Source organism: Pelodiscus sinensis, chromosome 2, assembly GCF_052426305.1.
Source record: "Pelodiscus sinensis isolate ZL-2025 chromosome 2, ASM5242630v1, whole genome shotgun sequence".
Taxonomy (NCBI): Eukaryota; Metazoa; Chordata; order Testudines; family Trionychidae; genus Pelodiscus; species Pelodiscus sinensis.
The window spans coordinates 72,216,014-72,242,670 of NC_143053.1; the positions used below are offsets into that span (position 1 = coordinate 72,216,014).

The window sequence follows — 26,657 nt, forward strand, 5'->3', positions numbered from 1 at the left end:
CAGGGTTTGTGAGTGGGGGAGCATGGGAAGTCTCCTGGGCTCCATGCCTTCTGCCCAAGGCCCTACTCCTTCTGGGTTGGCCTGGGGCCACGTTAGAAATTGGTGAAGTGGCCCCCCCTTCCAAAAGTATTGCCCACCCCTGCCATAGAGGCTCCTTCAACATGTCAGGTACAGTTGCGTGAAGCTAATCAATCACTAAAGTTCAGCTTATAAATGGGACTGCTTACAGAAAGCTGTTCACCATTGATCCAGTATTGAAAGTTGAGAGAGTTGTCTCTTAGTCATGACACTTTAAAGAGAAAACATTTATTACAGATGAAAGCACAGAACTGGGAACAGCTGACCTGGGTGGTACTTCTGTCTGTGCCACCAACTTCTCATATGACTTTGGGCAAGTCACTGCTCTGTGGCTCAGTTTCCCCATCTGTAAAATAAAGATGATAAAACTTAACCCACATCATAGCTGTGCTGTGAGGCTTAATTCAGTGGTGTTTGTGAAGAGCTTTAATTAACTCACATGAAGGTGCTAACAAAATATTTATTCCACCAACCACTGTATTGTTTTTTATACTTCATTTCTTCATAATGAGCCACTCACAAGCAGAGTGATAAGAAGATTAAACAAAGATCTGTTTATTACATGGAGAGATTGAGGGGATGTTAAGGCAAGCTCTGCATATAGGGCCCAGTTCCACAAAGGTACTTATGTGTTGTGACCAGACTGGGTACGTCTAGATTACATGCCTCTGCCAACAGAGGCATGTAAAATAGGCTACCCAACATAGTCCCCGGCTTTATTAACAAAAATGGCAGCCGCGCTGTGCTGGCTCAGCCGATTGTCGGCACAGTGCACGAGTCAAGACGCGGATCGGTTGACAAGGGAAGCCTTTGTCAACCGCTCCTGTAAACCTCATTTCATGAGGCAAAAAGGAGATATTGACAGGAAGAATGTGCATAAGCCCCCTCCTTTATAGATATAGGAACCTAAGTCTGGGCTGCAGGAAGGCATCTGTCATTGCATATGGTCTATGAATTAGGGGAGACAGGTGTTCAGCTGCCTGCATGGTATGCAGGTTCTGAACAAAAGAGAGGCCAACCACCTCCTCCTTGACCTTTAGCGTACTACACAAAATATTCAATCATCCGAACCAGACACTGACTTCCCTTCTAGCCTGAGGGTGCTTGACCTCCTCCCTCTGCTGCAGGCCCTACCCGCACCTCACCCCTTCCTCCAAGCCCATACCTCTGCTCTGCCTCTTCCTGCCCCATCCCACCACTTTTCCCAAGCCCTTGTCCCATCTCTTCCCCACCTCCTCCCCCAAGCACATTACATCACTGCTCCTCCCTCTTCCTCCTGGAACGTCCTGAATGCCATGAAACAGCTGGTTGTGGTGAGCAGGAGGTGCTGGAAGTGGGGGAGAGGGGAGTGGAAAATAGGCATTGAGGGTAGGAGGGAGCTGGGCTGAGCACCCAGTAAGTTTTCCTCATCGGTGCTCCAGCCCTGGACTGGGCAAGCAGGCCCACTGTCTTGGTGAGGGCAAAGGGCTCAGCTGCCCCAGGGTCTGGAAATTTAAAAGGCTTTTTTGAATCTCCATAGGACTAAATGCAACACAACTCTTTATATTTACTGGGTACACATCATTCAGGGAGCATCCTTCTTGATATTGGATTGTTTTCTTTAAAAAAAAAGGAATTGATCAGCTGCTCTCCATGTCCACTGAAGATAGCACAACAACTTAATCCACAGTCAGGGAGAATTGGGGTTAGAAAGTGTTTAATATCTAACGATAAGGGTAGTTTACTGCCTGTAGTAGGATTTCAATGGATGTTATGAAATCCTCATTACTGGAGGTTGTAAGGTAGGAAACACCCATCAGACATGGTCCAGGTTTACTTGATCCTGCCTCAGAGCAGAGTGCTGGACTTGATGACGTCTCAAGGTCCCTTCCAGCCCTATAATTCCATAAATGCAGATACTTTTGATCACCTGTCCTTTAGAAATGTTAAACCTAATTTTCAAATTTGTGTGCCATTGCATCCTATAACTGGCTAGCTGAAAACAAAGCTAATTGGAACTCCAAATACAACCAAAACACTAATTACAGTACTAATTATGGTGAATCATGCAGTGACAAATAAAAGTGATCTGCATAAATTACAAGAATTTCTCTGTTTATAATGAGACTTTTCCATGATGAACCACAGCTATTTTCTATTCCAATTAAAATAGAAGGAAATTAGAGAGGATAGTCTGCCATTACATAGAATGAAGCTGTCTGATCGTCATCTGGTAAACTGCAGAAAGAGAGTTAAGTTTTCATTAAGCTTATAAAATTGTATGAGCATGGCAGTTGTGTAACAAAGAAGTACTATGCTGAAAACATGCCTCTGAGGGATTGGCTACCTCCAATTTAAAAATAAGACACTTTGACAAAGTGGAGTGGAGTCATGTCAGTGCTTGAAGTAGTGGTACAGTAGTGTAATTGCTATTGAATGAAGTTAGAGTCCTCTTCTGTGCTGCTAGAGGGAATAATTCTGTGCTCTCTCTCATACAGACCCATTCAACTTTACATACCATGAGTAAATCTCTCAAAAAGTTAGTGTTGGGGGAGGGATAGCTCAGTGGTTTGAGCATTAGCCTGTTAAACCCAGGGTTGTGAGTTTAAGCATTGAGGGGGGTCATTTACGGATCTGGGGCAAATCTGTCAGGGATGGTACTTGGTCCTGCTTTGAGAGCAGGGGACTGGACTGGATGACCTCTCAAAGTCCCTTCCAGCTCTAGAGATGGTAATGGGGTTACTCCCAAGGCATAAAGTTAAGCACAGGTGTTAGTCTTTGCAGGAGCTGGACATAAGTGTGGAAGGCCTATTGGAACAGTGGAGCTCTGTTGCACTGTCCCTTGCTCTGTTAGATTTAACTAATCAAGGAGCCTGTCAGTAAAATATAATTAAGTGGTTTTTGTGTGTGAAATTCCTTTTTTGTTTATTTTCCCTACTAATGACTATCTGCTTAAGTCTAAATGCATAGCAAGTTTCAAGTATCATTTTACATGTGACTTAACTGTCACCGATTTGCTACCCATTTCTATATGTATCAATTTATTGCACATCAGTGTGTTAAAATAAAAAAAAAAGTCTGAAAAAATTTACATCAGGGTAAGTTTGGCATGTGTGCTAATCAGACCCAGAAGATTGCTTGGATGTTTATTCTTATGTTCTAGAACAACATTTATGTCATGTTTATTTTGGAAAAAGAAAACTAATCTTCCGTTGTAAATTATATTTTATTTGTTTGTATTCTCTAGAGGTTCGTGTATTAACTGTGAACATAAAATTGAAAATTTTATCATTCAGATTTATTTAATCATGTTCTATTAGCCCAATGAAAATGAAAGTATAAAACTTTAATTCTGATGTAACTTTTTGCAATAAAATTAATGTTATGATTTTTGGTGCATTGTAGAGACTTTAAAGGAATGGTTGGGAGTTTCACATAACTAACTTTAAGTAGAACTTGGGGAAAATTGTAAGAACCATTTTGTCAGTGTTTTGTGGGTGTAATGTAGCAGACCGAGCTTGTGTGAAATATGTATATGGAGAAGTGAGACCAAAACATTGCACATATAGTTGTACTTCAAGAATTGCACTGGATCTTTTTTCAGGAGGAGAAGGCCAAATGCCACATTTGTTGGTAATATATATGTGTATAACTATTGTATTATATGCATATAATATACCATACTCATGCATACTCCCACACACTGCATCTTCTTGTTGCTTAGTTATCAACTTGTTGCTCCTCTTAACGTGCTGGCCAGGTGAGTTAGATATGGGGAGGGGAAGGAGCCAGGCTTGTCTTGATTTGGACCACTGCTCCAATATGCAAGACACCCCACATTTATAGGAGCTTCTCTCTCATGCAAATCTGTGCACTTTAGCTGTGTCAGTTAATTCTGAATTAGATCTGTAGTGCCTTCTTCAGGGTGTTATCCTCAATGCAGCCACAGTCATCTTCAAGGAGGGTGTTTGTTTTTAACTCCTAATTTCCTGCAAAAGTGGGTGCTTTCTTTTTGACTCCCCTGTGTCTGATCCTTTCACAATGAGCCCATTTGATGGTTTGGCTCCTATTCTTTCCCTTTTCAACTACTGTAACTGTTAATCCTCAGAGGTGCTCTCCTTCCATGACTCATTCATTTACACATTCATCAAGAACAGAACCACTTTCAAGTCAAAGGGATAAGATCTGTTCTACTTCAAGTACAAAGATATTTTCTTTACCTTGATCATGCTTAAGGATTATAACATTATAAAAAGGCTGAATACAAAGTGTCTATAAAGCATTATAAGACTACATTGTAAGGCTAATACAAAGTTTCTGTAATATATTATGAAGCTTATACACTGTTTCCATAAGAGACATTATAAAACGACTAATACAAAGTTTCTACAAAACATTATAATATTATTTATCTACAATATAAGCATTCAAAAATCTTCAGTCACAAAATTCCCTTTTGTGAAGGCTGAAAAATCTGGAAGAGTCAGTGCCTCTCAAAAATCACAAAATGATTAATTACAAACCAGAAGCTTTTATGCCATATATGCCACTTACCAGCATTAATAAGAGGTTGCACTTTTATAGAACCGTACAAATATTAAGTTTCATTACCCCCAATTTACACATGGAAGAACTGAGGCTAAATTACTGTAATTGCAATAATCATGACTACATAGCAAGTCAATATTTAGACTAGGCTTAAATCTCCATTCCTGGTGCCTACTCTACTATACCACAGACCCCAAAAAGCAAATAGCTTTTCTTATCAAAGTTTTCTAATCTACAAAATAGGAATTTATGGTACATACTCGTGCATACGGACATCTTAAACTAGAAGTGGAGAACCTCCATTGCACCAGCTGCACATGGTTTGTCAGGGTTAGCTGCTGGCAAGTGGCCAGATGGTTTGTTTATCAAAACATCTGCAGACACAGCCACTTGCAAATCCCAGTGGCCACAGTTTGCTGTTCTCAGCCAATGGGAGCTGCATGAAGCAGTGTGGGATGGGCCACCACTTCCTGGCCAATGGGAGCTGTGGGAACAGTGAGCTGCAGGCACTGGGAGCTACAAGCCTGTGGATTATCAGGTAAATAAACCGTCTCGAGGCGTGCCAATGGCCTGTCAGCCTGTGTGAGGCCCATGGCCAGAAGTTTCCCATGTCTGCCTGAAACTCAACTTACTTTGTGATTTTTGTCTATATTAGGGCATGTCTACACAGCAGCATTATTTTGGAATAAGGTCCATTATTTGGAAATAAAATATTGCATGTCTACCCAGCAAGCCCATTATTTCAAAATAAATTTGAAATAACAGGCTTCTTACTCTGACTTCTGTAAACTTCACTGTATGAGGAGGAAGGGAAGTCAGAGGAAGAGTGTTCTATTTTGAACTAAGTGCTGTGTAAACATGCCCAAATTCAAAATAAGGTATTTCGACTTAAGCTATGCAATTAGTGTAGCTCAAGTTGCATAGCTTATTTTGAGTTTAGCCCTGCTGTGTAGACGTGCCCTCAGTTACTGTTGTCTTTTACAAAGAAAACTTCAGGTACAGCTATACTGCAACACTATTTTGAAATAACTAGTGCTATTCCGAAATAATGTAGTCCGTGTCTACACAGCAGGCAGTTATTTCAAAATAGTGTCACAATACTCTCAAGCTGGCAGACTTCTTACTCGAATTCCTGTAACCCTCATTGTACAAGGAATAAGAGAAGTCAGAGGAAGAGCGCTCTATTTTGAAGTAAGTGCTGTGTAGATGCTTCCTATTTTGAAATAAGCTATTTTGAAATAAGACACACAATTGACGTAGCTCAATTTGTGTAGCTCATTTCGAATTAAGCCCTGCAGTGTAGATGCACCCTCAGACTAAATGGTTTGATGGTATGGCATTGGATTCTAGTGGAAGAAGACCTGGGCATGTCATTTAATATGGCCTTTTCAGGTTTACCATCTGCATAAAAGCAATAATACTAATAAAAGACTATATACCTGCAAAGTATTATCAAGGCCAGTAATTGCCAGATGCAGAAGTAGAACTCCTGTCTCTTAGTCCTCTCTCTAATTCAGTTGATAATATTACAGTATAATTTTTATTTATTTATTTAAAATTGCACCTATTCAATTCACACACACACTCCCTTTCCCACCTCCATTTAAAAATCATAGAAAGCAACCATCTTCAGCTTCAGCTGTACTTTCCAAGAATTCACAAATTATAAAGAAGTTTAAAACCCCCCCACAAAACAATCAAGTGGTCCTGTAGTACCTTATAGGCTAACAAAAATATAGATAGTATCATCAGCTTTCATGGGCACAACTCACTTCTTCAGATGAGAAGTAGTAAAGTAGTAGAGCTATTTAAATTACCTAGGGCCAGATTATGACACTCTGAAGCCCTAAACTATATCAAGTATAAGAGGTCCCCATACCATAAAAATGGGTTTATTATTTTCACAGAAAGGACACTGAATATATAAACACCAAAGCTCTATGTTCTCCCGGGGAAACAATAGAGGGCACATCATTTTTAAAAACCATGAATAAAGAAAACTATCCTTTTCATATAAATAAATGAAAAAATATTTGATTAATTTTGTTAGGGCAATGCAAAGTTTATCAAGACTATATATAAAAATATAGTCACAAATGTTTATATTTAATTTTCACTTCAAAACAATGAATTGTAGCTGGTGGGCTAATTTGCCTTTCTATATTTACACATCTGTGGCCTGATCTAAGATTACTTATGAATTTCCAGTTACCACCTTTAGGGTTGACAAGGCTTTGTCCCAAGGATCAGGTCCAGTATTCAATTATTCTATGGTTGGGAACCCTGAGGTGCTCAGTTGCAACACTCGCACTATGGGAATTCTTGTATATTTACAAATATAGTTTATTAATACATTTAGCACAGGCACAAACACCCCAATTTCATAAGATAGGGAATGCACATCTATATTTCCATATCATAGTCTCACACCATTCCTTCTAGAACAACCTGAGGGGTTAGCCATCATCTTCCTCATCATCTGCACCTTCCCCATCACCACCAGTGACCATCATTCTGGCACTTCCCAAGGACTACATTATCTTTTCTTTCTGGGATGCCCCTTTTCTAATAGGTTTGCTCATGTTATGTTTGATATATATTCAGTAGGGGATGCTTTCTTTTCTCCTTATTTGTATTTTTTCTCCTTGCTAATGGTGAAGTATCTTTTTCCTATAGGTCACTATATCACTGATCTCCACTTATTATCATAGACATCAATTCATTACCATGGGCCTTTTGTGGTTGTCTATCACATTTTTTATTTCTGTCCTACCCAGTTATTCAGTTTAGTCTTAATCCTTTTTTCAGGATTTTCCACATAATGATGTACCTGCTAAGTTTGAGGGTATTCTTGGAAGTCCCTATACCATGAAAAGTCCCTCTATCTAACCACCATCTATCCAGGTGAAAGATCACCAATGTATGCAAGTTGTCTTTGTTATTTAGGTGAAAGGTCCCAGATAAAATACACTAACTTTGCCTTAGCTCAACAGAGGACATGGTCCTTTGTGTTACAGCCAAACTGCCAATATAAACATACTGAAACTTATTATAATCAACATATAACCAAAACCATAAGGAAATAATAAATCTGTTTATAGGCAAGCAAGCAGGTTAGCCCTATAGAGGCTACAGAATTATTGGGATTTTTCTTTTGCCATACTATAAATTAGTGAAGGTTCTCAAAACTGACAGAGGAAAGCCAACACAAACGTATCCTCTTCAAGATCCACTTTAGCCAAGCCTTTAAGACAATCACTTGCAGAGGCCGAAAGCAGCATGCACACTAAAATGTACAATTGTGGGTGTGTGTACAGATCAAAAGAGAGAAAGAACACATTAACAAGTAAGAAAATTAATAAGATTAGGAATGAATCACTGTACAATTGAGCATCCCGGACCAAAAAAAGATGGTGACCTTCCATCTATTAGCAGCCGAGGGGGAATCTATATATGTCATCATTCCTAGGAAAAGTCCCATTCAAGTAGGAGCTTGGCAGGATTGCTTCATAATATTGCCGTCTCTGACCTCACCTATCCCCCACTTTTATTGGCAGTGAGATTTTCTATTTATTTAAATAATGAAAGCACGGTCACTATTTTAGCAGTTGCAGCTGGCCAACAAAACAGTGCGTTAGGAGCTGGATTGCTGACTTATTCATAGAAATATTAATTTTACAAGTGCACTTATAATTTTCTTAGCCCTGGCTTCCTGCCTGTCATTAATGGGCAATTAATGAAAAGTTAGGGTAAGGCAAGCACATTTGTATAACCAGATGTGCATATTTTGTCATATTTGAACAAAATTGTCTATATTTAGAGAGAATCTTTTTCCACATCTCCTTTATTTATCAACTGATTTGGATACAACTTGAAATGGAGTCAGTCTTTTCTTTTTTAAAGGCCCCAACCCATAGCTTATTTAGTTTATGCCTTATTCTGGCACAGAAATGACCCTGTACATATGCGTAACTTTTAGAAGGAATGTGTACAAGGATGTGCTTTTGTTTTCTCTCCTGCTTTTACCCTCAATATAAAATTTTACAAGGATGGCCAAAATTGCATAATCCTTTGTATTTCATGTTCATAATATGTCCATTTTGAGTTCTTTGGTGAAAACATATGAAAAAGAACATGCCAAAGCAATATCCCATGAATTTATCAACTTATCTTATGTGGGAATGTGCTTGAAATGCCATCTGGTGGCTGGAAGTGGAAGAGTAGCAAGATAGGAAATGATTTGTGCATAAGTTAAAGCACCACAAATACTCTGAAAAGATGGATGCCAGCTTGCCCAGAAGCTGGCTATGTGATGGTGTGATATGCAATTCTGAACCAGTCCATTTAGTGCAGCCTTCCTTTACCAAGCACCTATCTTCCTTTGTGCCTGTCTTTAAGGCCTATGACAACCAGTTTAACAAGAAAAGCAATGGCCTTCCTTGTGCTTGACAAACCATGGATGAAGCTTTAGTTCACACTGTTCAACATATTAAGATTTGTGGAAAGAAGGGAAGCTTGTTAAAGCTTTAAAATCTCCAGAAGCAAGCAGTCTCTCTTCACTTGCACTCAACCAAAACCTGCCTCACAGCAAAGCTTAATACCACTCAAGAATTACTAGGCTCTGTTTATATATTGCAAGCTAGTCAGGCAAGAGTGAGGTGATTGGATTCTCGAAGCAACAGAACTGAATGTTCTGTTCTGTTCATCACTGTCTTCTGCAGTTCATACATATTCGAGAGGCCTTTAAAATATCCTCTCTCACACCACAGTCACAATACTCTTAGTGGGCAAATTTCATGGTTGGAATAAATATATATTATATTTAACTATGAGAAAACCCCCAAATGCATTGTATGCATTGGCTCAGTTATTCCTGTTTCCACAGCCTTTTGTAACTTTATTGAAATCAGTCTGCAAGATTGTAACTGAAGAGTCTATAAAAACATTCACAAAGCAAGAGAGGGCAGATAAGAGAGTTCTTGGCATTGATGTTGGGCTAGAATGCATTTGATTTAGCCTCTGTTTGTCTGGAAATGGATGACAGGAGAGAGATCACATGATGATTACCTGTTGTGTTCACTCCCTCTGGGGCATTTGGCATGGGTCACAGTCAGCAGACAGGATACTGGGCAGGACCTCTGGTCTGACCCAATATGGCTGTTCTTATGTTATCTTTGTGCCACACTTTTGAATCTGGCTTCAGTAAGAGAGACCAGAAGTGGTTACCATTCAATGACCATCCACCAAGCTTATCCGTAGGGTATGTTTTATCCCATACATGATTTCTAAAAATGGTGACAGCCTCAAAGACATCAAGGGCTGAACAGAAACTTACTTACCTTTGTATTCAAAAGTTGCCTCACCAGATTAGTTGGTAGTGTGGGGAAGCCTGCTAGAAGTGCATTTTATGTACCTGGCTGCATGTGTGTGTGCATAAAAAAATCACAGAATCCACTCTTGCAATTCAGAGCCTTTTACAAGCACCTATAAATAGAAAAACAGAGCAATACAACAGGACACTGACACTTTATAAGCTCATTTCTAAGGCCTCCAACAAATCTTAAACACTTGATGGTTTTTATTAATCACTGTTGACACTTTAACAATGAGCCTGTATCTGCTGAATCAATACTTGCCAAAGTACCTACATGTAGGTTCCTCCCCCCACATGCAGAAGCACAGCTGCTGGGCTGTCAGGTTTTTGGACAGTCAACTTAGAAGAGCAAGAGTAGGGCTTGCAAATGTCTCTAATGGATTTTCAACAATTGGAGTCCCTCGGTTATAACCTATTGGTGAACTTCACTCTAGGCCTGTGGTTTTCAACTGGTGGCCCATGGTGACTTTTTTGGTGGTCCCCAGGAACATTATCCAAAGTCACACAGCGTGAGCGGGTGCTGCCATTAGGCCGTTTTACGCCTTTTTGTCTGCTCTTTTTTATCATGTCTCAAAGGAGGTGGGCCGCGAAAATTTGATTGGCCTAGTGGTCTATGGACTGAAACAAGTTGAGAACCACTGCTCGAGGCATTCTCAGTAGGCATTGTAATGTCACTGAGTGAGACCTCGTACTGAAAAATGGAATTCTCATTACCAGGATTGAGAGTACACAAGATTTACAATAATGGCAATACAGATTGATAGGTTGCTAGGGCAAGGATGAATATGTCCTTACTTTCCTTTGAACCACCTTGCATGCTCCGCATGCATATAAGGAGGCCAGGGTCAGGTACACTGGACAGAAATCTCATTGGAGCCCCAGATTAAGCAGAGAAACCTCTATTTTACAGTATTTCTTCTGCAACCAAGTAAACACGTGCTCAGGGCAGCTCTTCTGTCTAAATCTAGGTAGCAAACTCCTTTTCTCTCACAGCACAAGAGAAGCCCAGTCCCTTTTAAAAATTCAGACCCTAACTAGACTCAGCTGTACCTAATTACCTCAGCTCAGCAAGGCCCTCTCAGATGACACTCTCAAAGCCCTATGAGGATTAACCACAATTGCCCCTCAATGCTCTCTGTCTCATTAGGATCCCTTAAGAGCACACTGGGACAGGATGTGTCATAGCTAGTCTAGGCCCCCTGAAAGACCAATGCAGAGTACTTATAGGGCAGAAATTGACATGAAAACGTTTAGAAAAACATTTTTCACACATTTCCCAAGTGAATGTGGTACCTTAAATGAATCCAAAAAGCTGCCATAATATTTTTTTTTGCTCACTCGAAAAAAAGAATTAGAAAATTTCCCTTCCCCACACACCACAGTAGTAATCAAACTCAGAGGTTAGAAAATTGTTCTTGTGCTTGAGGTGCCATTAGAACTTACAGTGGGTTCATTGTATTTCACTGGTGCACTGGTAAGCGCACAATAGATAGGCTGTTCTCTGATCCAGGCATCACTGCATGTTTCAGACCTTTGGGATTGTTCAATAAGGATGGATTTCACAAACTGATTAAAAGGCACTCAGGTCTAGCCCAGGTTAGGCACCTAAGTCTGCATTTGGCTCTGTGATCCACAAAATTTCCACCGAACACTGTTAGCACCTAAACCCATTTGATGCCTATGATTTTCAGAGTAAAAGTTACCTCAGTTTCTAAGTTTGTATCTCTAGGTGTGTGCACTGTTGCCTCCCTCGAGACATCTGAACACCCATCTCCCATCTATGCCCCCAAGCAATTTGAGAACTAATGAAAGGTAGGCATTCCACCACTTGTGTGCAAGGCCCGGTCTGGAAGGAGTCCTCAGAGGCTGCCTATTGGATCAAGGTCCATTCTAAATCCAGCTGGAGGAGCTGGAGGTATCCTACCTTATAACTTTTAACCCAATGGTTTAAGCATTCACCTGGCTTGTTGGAGACCCAGGGTCAATTTCTCCTCTCAGCGAGAAGGGAAAAATGGGGTCTGCTACCTATGAAGACAGTTCACAGAGCATTGATATTTGTCCAAGGAGATGCCCTCAGTTTCATTCACTGAAACAGTTTTCTGTGCCTAAATAATGGAAAAGGTAGAGATACTGAACCCAGGGTTTGCCTCCTAACTAGTGGCCAACTGGGTTATTCCCATCCACTCACTCCCCTTTTTCTGGCACAATGACTATTTAAGTATTTGTCCATAGTGGAAGTAATAGGCCCAGAAAGGTTGTGGGAATAACTCTGTAATCTAGTGGTTAGGGCCCCTCAAGCAGGTAAGACACCTCCAGATCCAAGCCTCCAGCTTCAATCTCTCATTTAGCCACCCTAGAACAGCTTCAACAGAGAGAATGAGGGAACCCTTCATAAGAATGTCCCATATGTCAGTAGTTAGTAGAATGCTTTCAGCGGCTGAATCAGGACTCCTGGGGCAGAGCAGCTGGGGTGCTGCCGGGTTGGTCCAGTAGCACCAAGGAGCGGTGCTGCGGGACCAACCGGCAGCACCCCACCTGCTCTACCACAGGCCCCGGGCTTTGCTCCACGTCTCCCTGGTCTGCTGGGGGGGGGGCACTAGCTGCGTCCCCCCCCCCCCCCCAGCAGACCAGGGAGACGTGGAGCAAAGCGGCGGAGGACCCGGGCCGGACCCACGGTGCTTCCAGATCACGTCTCCACGTCTCCCTGGTCTGCTGGCTCCTCCAGCAGACCAGGGAGACGGGGAGCAGCTTTTCTCGCCCTGGAGGAGGCGGGCGGCGGGACCAGGTGTCCCGCCGCTCCAGTCCTCCGGGGCGAGAAAATCCCCGTTCGTAACTGCAGATCCGACGTAAGTCGGATCCGCGTAAGTCGGGGACTGCCTGTACATTGATTTTATAAAAACAGGTTTGCATTTTTGGGGAGGCTCTCATCCTGTGGTATATGTAGGTTTGTTAATAAATACATAATAATTCATGATGAGCCCAAGGCATAACATTTAAATCATATCAAACAGGAGCTATCATTCAGAAACAGCCCAGTAGCCTGTACCAAGGGCTCCAGAGGCAAGTGCAAGAATCCTCGTAATCTACTCTTGATTCATCTTTAGCCTGTGGTGAGATACAACCCCTAGATCCCTTTCTACAGAACTTCTCCCTTCCAATGTTGTCTTGGGGCCATGATTTCCACAGAAGAATTTCAAATTATGTAAAACATGGGCCTGTCAAATGATTAAAAAATAATTGTGATTAATTGTGCTGTTAAGCAATACAAAAAATAACCATTTACACTTGAGCCTCCATATTCTGGGTGTCCCTAATCTGGGAACACCTATGCTATTGAAGATGAAACAGCTCTGTGTGCTGCCACTTCCTCTCTACCCCAGCTTGGGGAACAGTATCACAGAGCTGCTTTTCCCTGCTATGGGCCGTGCCTGAGAGCACTTCAGCATGGAGATCCCCAGGAATGGGGTAGCAGGTAAGCACCCCACTCCACTCCTCATGTCCAGACCCTGCAGTGCCCTTCCTGTCTCAGCAAAATCTTTAATCTGGCATGCCCTGTTTTCCCAGCATTGCTGGATTAAAGAGGTTCAAATGTATTTAAATATTTTTGGCATTTTTTTTTTTTTACATTTTCAAATATTTCAATTACAACACAGAATACAAAGTGTACAGTGCTCACTTTACTTTTATTATGAATGTTTGCATTGTAAAAACCAAAATAAATAGTATTTCAGTTCATCTAATACAAGTTGAATTTACAAATGTAGAATAAGGTGTGAAAATAAATGCACTAAAAAAAATAAAACCACATAAAACTTTAGACCCAAGAGTCTACTCGGTCCTGTTTCTTGCACAGCCAATCACCCAAACAAGTTTGCTTACATTTGCAAGAGATAATGCAGCTCACTTCTTGTCTACAATGTTGTCATCTGAAAGTGAGAACAGGCATTGATATGGCATTATTATAGCTGGCGTTGCAAAATATTTATGCACCATGCTTCAACCACCAGTCCAGAGGACATACATCCATGCTGACGATGGGTTCTGCTACATTGAGAAGGGGAGAAACCTTTTTTGGATTGGGGCCACTGACCCTTAGAAAAATAATTTGAGTGCTGCACATGAGCAGCAACAAAAACAAAAACAAAACAAAAAACCCTCACTGACCTGGCCCCCAAAGTGACAAGGAGGAAAAAAAAAACGACTCCCCTCAAGTTCCAGCATCACAGAGGGAGAGGAGGGTGCCAAGGTTCAGGGCTGAATTAATTCTTCTGGGTGTCCCAGGGCTGGAGGTGAGGATCTGGGTAGGAGGTAGGTTGGAGAAGCATGCTGGGGGTGAGGGTGCAAACACAGCTACAAGCAAAGCTGGGGCTTAGGGCAAATAATGGGGAAGCTAGTCAATGTTTGGTAGATCTGTTCATGAGAAGATGGATCAGAGAAGTAGCCAGCGAGAGAAAAATCTAGTGACATGACAGAGCAATGCTGCTTGTTTGATTCCCACTGTGCTCACAGAAACAGGATTGTGTGTACTTTGTAAATAAAGAGGATCGCATAAAAAAAAGTCTCCATCATCAACGTCTCCTCCTAACACAAACATAGTTAATGAACGTTGGCTAACCACTTGGTTCAAAAGGGATAGCCATGTTTACTGTACCATATGGAGGCAAAATTTCTAGTTAGTTAGCATGTAGCCTCACCAAGACAATGCCTTAAGTTGCAAAGATGGGTACAAACTCACTGTGAATCCAAAACATATGCATACAAATATCAATTGAGTCTTCGTACATACAGATAGCATGCATGTTTTGTTTAACTGTCTTGTCTCCATTTAAAGTTTTGTATGTGCACATTCACACAGTACTGGCATGCTTGAATACATATTTGCTTAAAATGCTTGAAGTTGCGTACTTCAGACATGTAGTTAGAAAATATTTTTAGAATTTACAAAGTTGATTCTTTTCAGTTCACAATTGCTCCTGAAGGGGCTAGATGACGATGGGCAGTGGTCACTGAGGCATGATGGTATAGTGGACTTGGGGAGGAAGGTCTCAGAGGAGAGGACCCGAGTGAAGAGACAAGACTGTTGATCCCAGAATGGGGATGGGAGACAACTGTAGCAGGCACTGTTGGAGGGCTGTGTCCTGAAAAGGATGCCGTGGTCAGAAAGCAACGTGGGTCCGGAATGGCATGAAGACATGGGGAGACACCAGCCGGAAGGAGGCGTCTGGTGGCCAGATAAGAGCTAATTCTCAGTGCTACCAGCAAGAGGCACCGTGGTAGTGAGTGCTTGCCCCATGACAATTAGGAATGTGAATTGTTAACTGCGCGCACCTAGAATGGAATGGACACGAGCAACACAACTCAAAGAACGACAATAAAAAAAGTTATTTAATTTTTGTAAAGGGAATTTCAGAAATCAAGAACCAAAAATTACTATTTGGACAGGAGTCAGAATGGCTCAATGGCTGCATCACTGATCAGGTTAGAGTCTCACTGTGCATTCTGCTCCCTGGATCAGCAGGGGCTGACAGATGCAGAAGCAACATTTTAGTTGGTCCGCAGAAAGGATTTCTTAACTCTAATTAAAAAACAAACAGACAGTCTTGATGAATTCTAATGACAATCTCTCGTCAGGCTTCTTCAGCTAAAAAGAAATTGGGCAACTTCATAACAACTATCCTCCACCATGCACTCAAATCCCCTTCCTCAGAAAAGATTATATAGGGTAAAAGTTAGTTGTGGTGAATGGTAAAAAGCAGTGATTGGTGCATCTGTCCCCTCTTAGAGATAGAATTTTAGCTAGCAAGATTATCATTTGTGGTCAGTGTGCTATTTCTAACAAAAATGACACTTCATAAAAATAACAAATTGCTGGGCACTAATAGTCTTTGAATTCTATTTCTAGTGCTGGTCTCTATCTGTTCTTTTTGGTTGCTTTTCTTCTAACAAATCAAACTTCAGGATTGCAGCAGGAAATTTAGATTTAACCTCAAGAGTCAGTGTTTTGTCTCATGTCAGCTCTAATGTGATGCAGATGTGAGGACCGCTATACGTAACTCAAGATTTTATTGAGCTAGTCCTCCTTGCTTAATGGAAAACATAGCTAGAGCAGTAGGCTTGAGAATGTATAGAAGTATTTTTTCAAAATATTTGGGCTGTTTCTTCAAACTGCAAGTCCTCCAGTTGTTTGGTATAGAGGATGGATATTTTTTGAAAGGATAGGGAAGGAGAGAGGGAAGATGAGGGCTAACAACCCCTCCCCCCCACAAGATTACAGTCTGAACTGTTCTTTTTCCCCCTCTTTTCAGAAGACAATTGAGGTTTGATATTTATTACAAAAAATAGGCTATATTGATTAATCTCCATGCAGCTAGTTCAGTCTTCACTAATACAACTTTATCCTAACTCACTGTCCCTGCTATTCTAGTGTTCCTTGCTTTGTTGAGTTGCCAATCACCCCAAAATGTGTCAGACTTAGGTAGTTCTCTAGTGGAGACAAATGGCTGACTAATGAAAGCCAAAGTCACTACAGGAGACAAGAGACCCTGCTGTGCTATATCCCAATATATACTATTCTAAATTTGTTTTTGCACACCATCTAGGAACAGAGGATCCTGAATCCTGAATTTCCTCGTGTTTACAAAAACTGTGATGAAATGCTAATGTTGTGAAACCAGTTGAGTACTTTTTTATAATTAAGCTTTTTAGGAAACTTAAAATTTACAAACTTTGAGTTTGTATTACCAGAGGGTGCAATTTTAGTGCTTAAACTATTAATCTTGCACAATTTTAAAAAACAGATCATGACAATTGTCTAGCCATATAATAAAAAAAACACAGGCAGAGCCACCAAGCAACAAATAAACTAAGTGGAAAACACTTGCTGGCTACTCAGAAAGATAAATACAATTCTACATATACAATCAAAAGAAAACTTACACCACAAAAGATCACAGGAGTTTCTCAAACAGCCACTCCCCATCATGCTGTCTAGTATTGGTTCCGTTTTCTTGTACTCCCAGATCTGTTTTCTTGTCTTACACTTAGGTTGTAACTTTTTCACAAAGACAGTCTTTTTTGTTCTTTTTGTACAACACTTATCACAGTGAGGTACTAATCAATGACTAAGGCTCCTAAGCACTATGGTAATACAAACACACACACAGCTGCTGGCATAGTTTAAACAAGGAAATCCCAATTCTTTTTGCCAGTTAACACAGATTCAGGTTAGATTAGATTTTTAAACCACCACCTCTCCATTTTTAAGGTGAATATAAAAAATAAAAGTCAGTCAAACAGAGAAAAAAAAATCAGTCATTGTAACAGTGGAATATGAAAATATAAATAGAAACTTTGTATATTAAATTGTCAACCTAATACACACTCAGATCTATAAATAATTTTGATGCATATTTGTGGTTAATTATATATTGCAGCTGCAAGTTCTTTGTGGTAGGTCTGTCTCTTAATATTCGAATGTACAGTGTCTAGAAAAACAGGGACTTCATCTTAGCTGGAGCCAATAGGTACTACTATAGTAGAAATAATTACTGAACTGTGATGCAATCTTTTAGTTACATCATTACAGCACACGCGGCTCAGAATGTTTCTTAAAAGCTTGTATTGCTTGTCTTACAAAATGCAGGCATCTATATTGTCAACCATTTGCAACATCATCACTTAATAAAAATATGGACCAATAGTGATAATTAGACAGCTGCAACCAGCCATTGCCCTCAGTTTACACACCCAGCAGAGAATAAGGAGGCAGAATAAGTCAGATACTGTGTCAGTAAAGATTTGATTCCATCAATGCAGCATAAGCATAACATATATATATAAATCTTGTTTCTTTCCAGGCTGGAGTATAATTCTTTCACTTCCACACACGCTGTACAACATTCATAAGTTAAGTGTTTTAACATGAGCATATCATCCTATTTATTCATTGCATTTTATGCTTTCTTCACAAGAGACTATATGTATTTGAAAAAAAGCTATACTGTATTTCTTTCAATCAGTATAGCATTTGTGATTTTGTGGGCAGAAATGGACTGTGTTAAAACTTGACTACCAAAAAACAATCTGTAACACTGGTTTTTCCTCTCCTGTTTATAACTCTTCCTGTTACTGTATCATTTTCAGTCCTCCAAACATTGTAGTTTCTACACTACAAACTTATATCAATGTAACTTTACATCCCTCAGTCCTGAGTGACACTGTGCAAATCTCCAGCATAGATAGCACTATATTAACATGAGGACTCATCAACCTAGCTACTGCCCCTCACGGAGGTAGAGTATCTATATCAATGAGAGAAGCTCTCGAAAGAGTTTCTCCCACAGGCATACGTACCTCTTCTTTGAGCTCTTAAGTATAGAGAAAGAAGCCCACTGTCCAACTCAGTTCCTCTTTATAACTCAGACTCTTTAACAGGCAAATTAAACAGATGTATGCTGTAGGTCCGTGCTGGCCAACCAGTTCTGAACTAGCCACACACAACTGGCCAAATAGACACATTGTTCAAGCCAACTAGCCCCACTTAACCAGCCAAATAGGTTAGAGTGTTGGACACCATGGCAGTAGGTTAATAGTTCATTTTATTTGTGTTAAATGTGTTCCCTGATTTTCTCCAAATGTTATTGGCCACCGTAGATACATTATTGTTGTTGATTACCTAACACTCTATACACCATCTTATTCTCTCTGTACTAAAATAGCCTATTTTCATTATAGATCCAGGTTCCAAGCTCCTTGGAGCAAAGGCTGACATTTATTACATGCATATACAGTGCTAAGTACAACCTGGTTGAGATCTCTAGACAGTAGTGCACTATTAGAGTTCTAAATTTATATAGTTGTTAAAACAATACCTAGCACTTACACAGCACTTTTTATACTGTGGATTCAAAATGCTTTATAAAGACAAAGCCTAAGGAAGCAGGGAAGAGACATGAACATATCCCAACCTTTTTGCACACCAGTTTTCTGCGTTACATGATTCAAAGAAATGGTGCAGTATCTGTACTTCATCTGCATACTGGGTTACTCAGAGATTGCACCTCCTGCAGCATATTCCCACCAGACAGGTCTCCTGTGTCATCCCCAAAATGGGCTCGAACCATTAAAGGACCAACCAATCAATAATGTGGGCTTACTGACCTTGAAAAGTGCCAGAGACATGATAGAATTATAATTATTCTGATTAGTGAATTTTCTGTATTTTCTTTCTTCTTATTCTCAGCACTTTGTTTTGCTTAGCATTTTCCCTCTTACATAATCATTTGGCAGGGCTCCGAGATTTTCACTGGGTTATATCACTACTCTGAACAGAAAAGTACAGTAGTTCTACACATCGAGCAAAGTCTGATTTATTGGATTCTAGTGGTCATGGACAGACCCTGAGGTAATTAGAAATTCAGTTTTCTGGTAAACCTGCCCTCTTTCCTCCCTACCTTGCTACTCTGAAAATCAGCAAGTATTTTATCAGCACTTTTTAAAATTTTGTTTCTTTTTCAAAACAAAAATGTCCCCAGACCCATTTAATTCCTCACTCCCCTGCACCCCACAGCAAGTAGTCGGGCATCTTTCAGTATATACTGTACCTAAAGTTGTTCTTTTTAATCATGAATATACATCAGTGACCCAAATTATATAATCCTTTGTGATACAAAACTGCCATTGATTTAATATATGCTCTATGGAAGTTTTGTAGTAGCAAGACGACTGAGTACAGACAATCCCTGTTTACCTTACATTTATCTTTTCCTCTGGAAGACAATCAATTCTTTACCACCTTTAAAAGCACAAAAGTTTATCAAGAAAAAACAAACCTTATTTTGCTGGATTATTTAAAATTGATTCTATAGTACAGTAGCATTTGGGTAATGCTACAATTTTTTTTTAGCAGAGACCTATCTAAGCAAATAATAATGTGCCATCATCAAGTGCTAGCTGTAATGGAAGAAAACATTTCAGCAGCCTCTAGATAAGATATCATCTAAGTCAAGTTGCACAGCATGTGGAGTTCTGTGAAATGGCATGAGAATTGCAAAAAAACACAGCTACTGCAAATCACTCTGGGTGTGTCTATATTACAGGGTTTTTTTTGAAAAAAGTGGCCCTTTTTTTGAAAAAACTTCTCCTGAGTCTAGATTGCCACCGCATTCTTTTGAAATTAAATCAAAAGAATGAAGAGGTTTTTTTGACTGTGGTAAACCTCGTTTTACAAGAAAGAACGCTCTTTTGAAAAAAGGTGTTCTTGAATGCAAACAGGGCTTTTTCAAAAGAGCATCCAGACTGCCTGGGTGCTCTCTTTCGAAAAAGTGCCTCACTTTTTCGAAAGAAGTGAATGCAATCTAGACGTTCTCTTTCAAAAGACGCTTTTTACAAAGATTCTTTTGAAAAAGCCTCTTTCGAAAGAGGCTTGTAGTCTAGATGTACCTTCAGCGTGAGGCTTGTGTTTTATTGCTAAATAGTTACAAACAGGTAAAGCCGAGCAGAGACTATTATTATGGATAAAACAATCAAATTTTAGCCAGGTAAGAAGAGTTGCATGGGTATCCTAGGATCTCTTAAAATATTTAAATATCTAAAACATCTGCATAGTGGTAATAACATTTGAGAGGTGAACTTTTAAGATTCATAGATCTTGTTCAAGCCAGAGTTTTGAAATTATAGATAACATGCACTTCACTCCATAAAATAGTATTTTAAGTATGCTCTGCAAATAAAGAAAACACTTGAAGAAAGATTTTTTGTATGAAGGACTTCTATCTCTAGTGTTTCCTCTCCTTACTATCTGGGTGATTTTATTGCCCCATGATATATTAGCTAAACAAGACTGTTTTTATGGATGGTTGGTGGTGTTTTCTCAAATGTTATTGTAGGTATTCTTGGCTATGGTGTATATTTAGAAACACTGAGTAGGATTAAACTATTCTTTTAGTTGATGTGACTAACAGATTTTTTTTTTTTTAAAAAAAAACCTCACCAGAATCACACTGCTCTTGTACTACTGGAATTAAGGAACTAAATAGTGTATCCTCATTACACACTTGCTTATAAAAACATATTATACCAATTACCTGAAATGCTGAAGCTTTACAGGATTTTTTTTTTATATTTATTCCATTGTAAAATTTTATAAGGTCTCTTTTTTCCAGGGTTTTATTAACAATGCTGTATTTATTTCATTAAAAATACCAGATATCCTCCAAAATGTAGGCGTAATTGGATACTCCCTCTGGATGAAATTCAGCCCCCAGAGGACCATCACAAATACTATAGGATATGTAATATTCTGAGGGCCTAAATAATACCTCTTGATGGTCCTCTGAAATTCTTACATTACTTGTTCATTGTGCCCTAGCACCCTCTTTTTTCATCTAATGTAGATGGAAGATAAATCTTTGTGAAGTGGCAATTTGGAATACCACCAGGGGCTAGGCCTTGATTTCACCACTTGATTTCAATGGGACGTAAGCATGTTTTGCTAAATCAGGGCTCATGTTGAAAAATATGCCTGCCCAAGGACTAACCATGAATAACTGGGCTTCATGCATGGCAAAGTTGTGGAAACACACCGAATCCATATACCCTAAGCTGCAAAAATGTTGCACAACAAAAAAGTATTTCTTTTCTTAAGTAAATAATGCAACTGAATATATTAGGATGAAAAGATTTTTGGAGAATTGTATTATGTGAACAATTAGCTTCATATAGAAAGCGGCAAATGAACTGAAATGTTCAATATTATATCTGTTTACACCTTTTCAATATAATCTTGTTCCTCCAGAGGTAAATATTTCAGTACCTCCAAATTTAGCATGTACAGAAAATGAAGTTTAAGGGTACAAGTTTCATTCTACACATAGAAATGTAAATGGAATGATCCATTCAAAGAGAGCTGTGTATACTCTAAAGTGAGAAACTGCATTTCCCACTAGTGAGGGAAATCTGACTGGTAGTAGGCAGATATCTCACACACCTCAACCAATGATGAACAATATTGTCAAGATAGCTTTAAGGGGAAAAGCAACAAGGTGAACCAAAAGATTTTTGTTATGCAACAGTATATTGCAGCTAAATTAGTGTAGTGTGTATTTCAAGATCCTGTCTTACTGAGATAATTACTGGTGAATTAGAGGTTTCTATCAATTAAAATGCATAAATAGTAACAAACTACTAAACACTTTTAAAAAAGCTACCCCACCTCCACTGGAATCTTATACATATTCCCTTCAGAGACTAAGTAATGGGTGTCATAGCAACAGTGTTGCATCCTAAGATTCTGGCACATTGGGTTTTCATTATCTGCCTTGAAGACCACAACAAATGGTGGCCCACTTTCCTTTCCCAACATATTTATTTGTCCACTAGACACTTTTGACTTAAAGCCTGCTTTCAAATTTGACCTCAAAGCCATGCAACATCAGACTAGGTAGATAAAGTAAGGGCCTTATTGAGGATGCGGGAGAAAGAAAAGACTCTTAGACAAGCAGTTCCCAATATTTATGCATCTAACGGTGGAAAAATGAAAATAAAAAATAAAGGTGAGGTGTATCAGCAGCTCATCTCCAGGAGACAGCGCTTACTCTCTTCCCCACATACTTTGCCCCTTCAAAGTCATGCTACTGCCACTCTTGGAGAGACACTGTGCACCCCAAGAAACTTCTCCTAGTTTGAAACAAAAACTTTCTTCCTTCTTTTCCTCTGAGGAAACTCAAATGTATCCTGGGAAATGTTCAGGCAATATTGTTGACTGGTCCGTGCACAGAATCACAAGAGGCAAATATCACATTTCAGTGCAGGCACACTTAGAAAACTCTTAAATTAGGAAGAGATTTACATTCACAACTGTAAAACACTTCATATTGAATATTTGGGAGGGTGAATGAGTGAGTTTGAGCCCTTTTGAACCTCCGCATGGAGCTTCATGAGGACACTGATTGAGGGATATCAGATTCACTGCCAATAAATGGATGGAGTAGAGATGAGTATTAACTGCAGAAACGGTTAGTGAGAATTCAAAGTGGGAGAAGACTGAGGATCTAAACTGAAATACAAGACAACTGGAATACATACATGTTCAAGATCATCATAGCCAAACAAGAATACTTTATCATTTCCCCAACCCCACAAGCTATTCCTTTTTCTTCTTCTCACAATGGACACCATCATCCATCCATCCTCACCATTCAGTCCCTTAACTAGGGCATCATCTTCAGATCTGCTCTCTCTAGAGCCTCTGATCTGGGCTTATGTCTAAACCTGGCCATTTGTTCACAAATATAATACTAAAACAATGGCAACAATAATAGAAAGAGAGAGGCTACTGCATAACCTTATAAAGACAAAGTAACTACAGTATGGTCAACTGATGGCTTAGTGGGGAATACAAGTCAAAAGATATCTGTAGTATTTGAAAGGTGTAACATTAAGGAAAGAGGAATTAGCTGAGTTGACCCACAGGCATGAGGTTTACAGGATGGAATTAAAAAAGAAAAACTTTAACCTAACAATTAGTTTGTGAACTGGAATCAACACAATTAGGTGGTTTGGGAAATACTAGTAGTTAGTCTGGATCTGCAGGTGCCTAAATACCTTTAAAAATCTGGCCTGCAAAAGCACAAGTCATCTTTGAAAACAGGATTAGATGCTTTTGAAAATATTATGTATGGTTTGGTATTGAGTTATTTTAAGCTGAAAGAAATTTTGGTTAAGGAAAATGTATGTAGTGAATATACATAGGAGATCAATATTTTTACAATTTCAGGATCTCAATAAAACACTAATTCTTTTGATTTATACAGCACTTTATGTGTCTATTCCATCACTGATCCCTATACCTCAATCCATTGCTGTAAAGAAAAAGTTTGATTTAGTATTATGTTTTGAGTTTCTTTTTTGAAAATAAGCTCCCCTTTAGGCAAAGTTGTTTTTAAATTCAAAGTGTAAGATGTCAAAACATTGCCTCCATAATAGATATGTATGTTTTAAATTACATGCAATAAAGTGTTGTAAAAATCACAGCCAATAAAGGAGCAAAGACAATAACTTATGATAATCTCAGTCTTGGAACTAGCTGTGTTTTCCAAGTCACACTCTTTTTGAACTGAAAATACTCTAGCAGACATATTTAGGGTTGCCAGGTGTCCAGTACTGACCCGGACAGTCTGGTATTTTTGCCTCCTGTCCGATAAAAATATTCAGAAAATACCAGACACCAAAAATGTCCGGTATTTTCTGGATGTTTTCCCCCTGGCCAGGAGGTGAAAATACTGGACATCTGGCTACCCTAGCGCCCGGGCCCAGCCCCTGGCCTCCCCCCGACACCCTCAGCCCCAATGCTTACCTGGTTCCGCAGGGAAGCTAAGTTCTGGCTTGAACAAGACACAAAATGGCCACCAGCAAAAAGCCTAAAGACCAAGGGGAAGCAATGCCTTCCCTGGATCTTAATGCTCAATGGCTCCCCTGTTCCTATCCCTATTCTAACTCTGCACTCACTCTGAAAGGGGCCATGCTGGTTTTTTTGCTTAAGTCTCAGAATCCTTTTTTTTTTTGGTTCAACAACTTTGGTGTCCCCCCCAACAGAATTTTTTCCCTGGTGTTTTTTTTGGGGGGAGTTGGTATTTTTGGTTCAACTATCTGGCAACCCTAGACATATTAATATGCTTCCTCTAAATAAAACTGCCCCAATACTGGCTGCTTATATTATTCTAATAGTTCAGAGTAATAATTTGCCAGATGAGTGACACCAGAGCTGAGAGCTGACACCACTGGATCCTGTTTCAGTTAGATCTTATGGCCTAAGCAGCAGTAACAGCGCTCCTGGGCAGGAAATAGTACTTCCCATATTCACTGAATTAGCCACAGCTGCTTATTTGCACTATGGAGTTTACATTTTTATAATTTTATTCATAATGGAAGGCATAGAAAAAGTTACAGCTGGGGCAGCGGGGAGAAGATATTTAGGTTTTTGGGGAGATTACTGTGACCTACTAGTACGCTAGTACATTATTCAATTTTTTTAAATTCAGTTTTTGCTGTATGTTTATCTTATTTAGTTCAAAGGAAAACAAACCTATTCATTATGGGCACTGACTCTCTTGCTCTAAGTACAGATCTTTAGTGGCTCAAAATATTACAGAAACAGCGATTACTAAGCCTATCATAGAAAAATCTTTGATTGCTTACATGAAAACAGTTACTTGCGTCTTGCACATTCCCAGCTTCTTAAGAGATTTATCCAATGAAGTTGAAACAGAGTAAAATACAAAATAGTAATAATCAAAATAATTTTATTTTGAATGTGCAAAGAAAGCATCATTCCACACAATCTATGTTGTCCTTTTCACTGCCTCCAACATGTATCACTGTGTGTATATTCTAGGAATATTTTTCAAACGAATTCAGATAAGCTGAATACTGTTTGATTTTTAGGATTTACCACTATCTGAATTACTGATCAATTTTTTTATTTAAATATTTTTAAATTCATTCTTCTGCAGTCAGTAGCATTTTGTCCTGCCAGTAATCTTTAAAACATGCCTTAATTTGACTTAGTTTTAAGAGCAAATGTCCCAAATAACTGAAATTTCAGTTAGAAGGAATCTGTCTGACATTCTTTTATTTAAGACCTGGGGTTGCACTGTATGAAGAAAATATTGTTTTGTCAGTGTGTAAATGTTAAGATGTATGTCAATCCAGGCCAAAAGAGCACAGATTAGAAGTGAACTATTTGACCCAGATTCATGCCTAGAATAAGAGGGCCCAATTCGATTGGCTTTTTATGCCAACTGAGAATATGGTCTACAGTGACTTAATCTCTCATCAATATGCTACATGAGGAATTTAAAATCAAAACTCACTAGGTTTAATGCTTAAAATTCATACCTAAGCTCTGAATGAGACAGACTATGAGACTTGGTATTCTTATGCAGGTACAAAATGTTTTCTAATCAAAACAGTCCATCCTCTTTAATTTGTCTTTAGGGGAGACAACTGAGCAAGCATTTCAACAGTTACATCTTTTCTGTGAAGAAACACGTTCAAGAATGAACATCTTTGCTGTGACAAGAACATAAACCTTACCATGGAACTTCTCAGCTGTGTTTCTGTGATAAAAATAGTGACACTGATTAAAATAACCAAAGCGTACAATGGGTAGATAATCAAACTGCAGAGACAATGAACTATTCACCAAGATTTAGAGAAAGCTAGTCCACCAATGAAAGGATCGCAGGTCATTCTGCTGCCTATATCTGCTGCCTCTCTCACCTATCTTATCTGCTTCCACTTTGCCCCGAATATCAAAACTTTGCACGTCAGCTCTAGGCTGTACTACATCACTGAGCATTTTAAATCATGCCCTCTCCATCCCATTCTTTCACCAATGAAGCCAGTTTTAATGTCCCTTACACTTCCTTCTTTGGCTCATATCTTTGTGCCTGCTTCAAGGACTACAGTATTTTTTTTTTTTTGGAAATCTACTAGGTCAGCCACACTACATTTCCTTCCTAAAATATCACTTCTCCCACACTGCTCCTAACACTAACCCATGTCAAATGCTTTATTTACCTCAGCCAGGGAAGGAAATCAGACCAGGAAACTGCAAGCAAAACAAGGCCCTTTAAGTTTCATCTCTCAGTGATCCATGCCTGATCTGCTATTAAGGGTA

The 26,657-nt window shown here is 39.4% G+C and overlaps 1 pseudogene; it reads left to right on the top strand.

Moving 5' to 3' along the window:
* The window catches only part of LOC149525290 (ethanolaminephosphotransferase 1-like), a 78,706-nt pseudogene extending 52,668 nt beyond the window's left edge, over positions 1-26,038 (top strand).
* Positions 26,039-26,657: the final 619 nt, after the last annotated feature.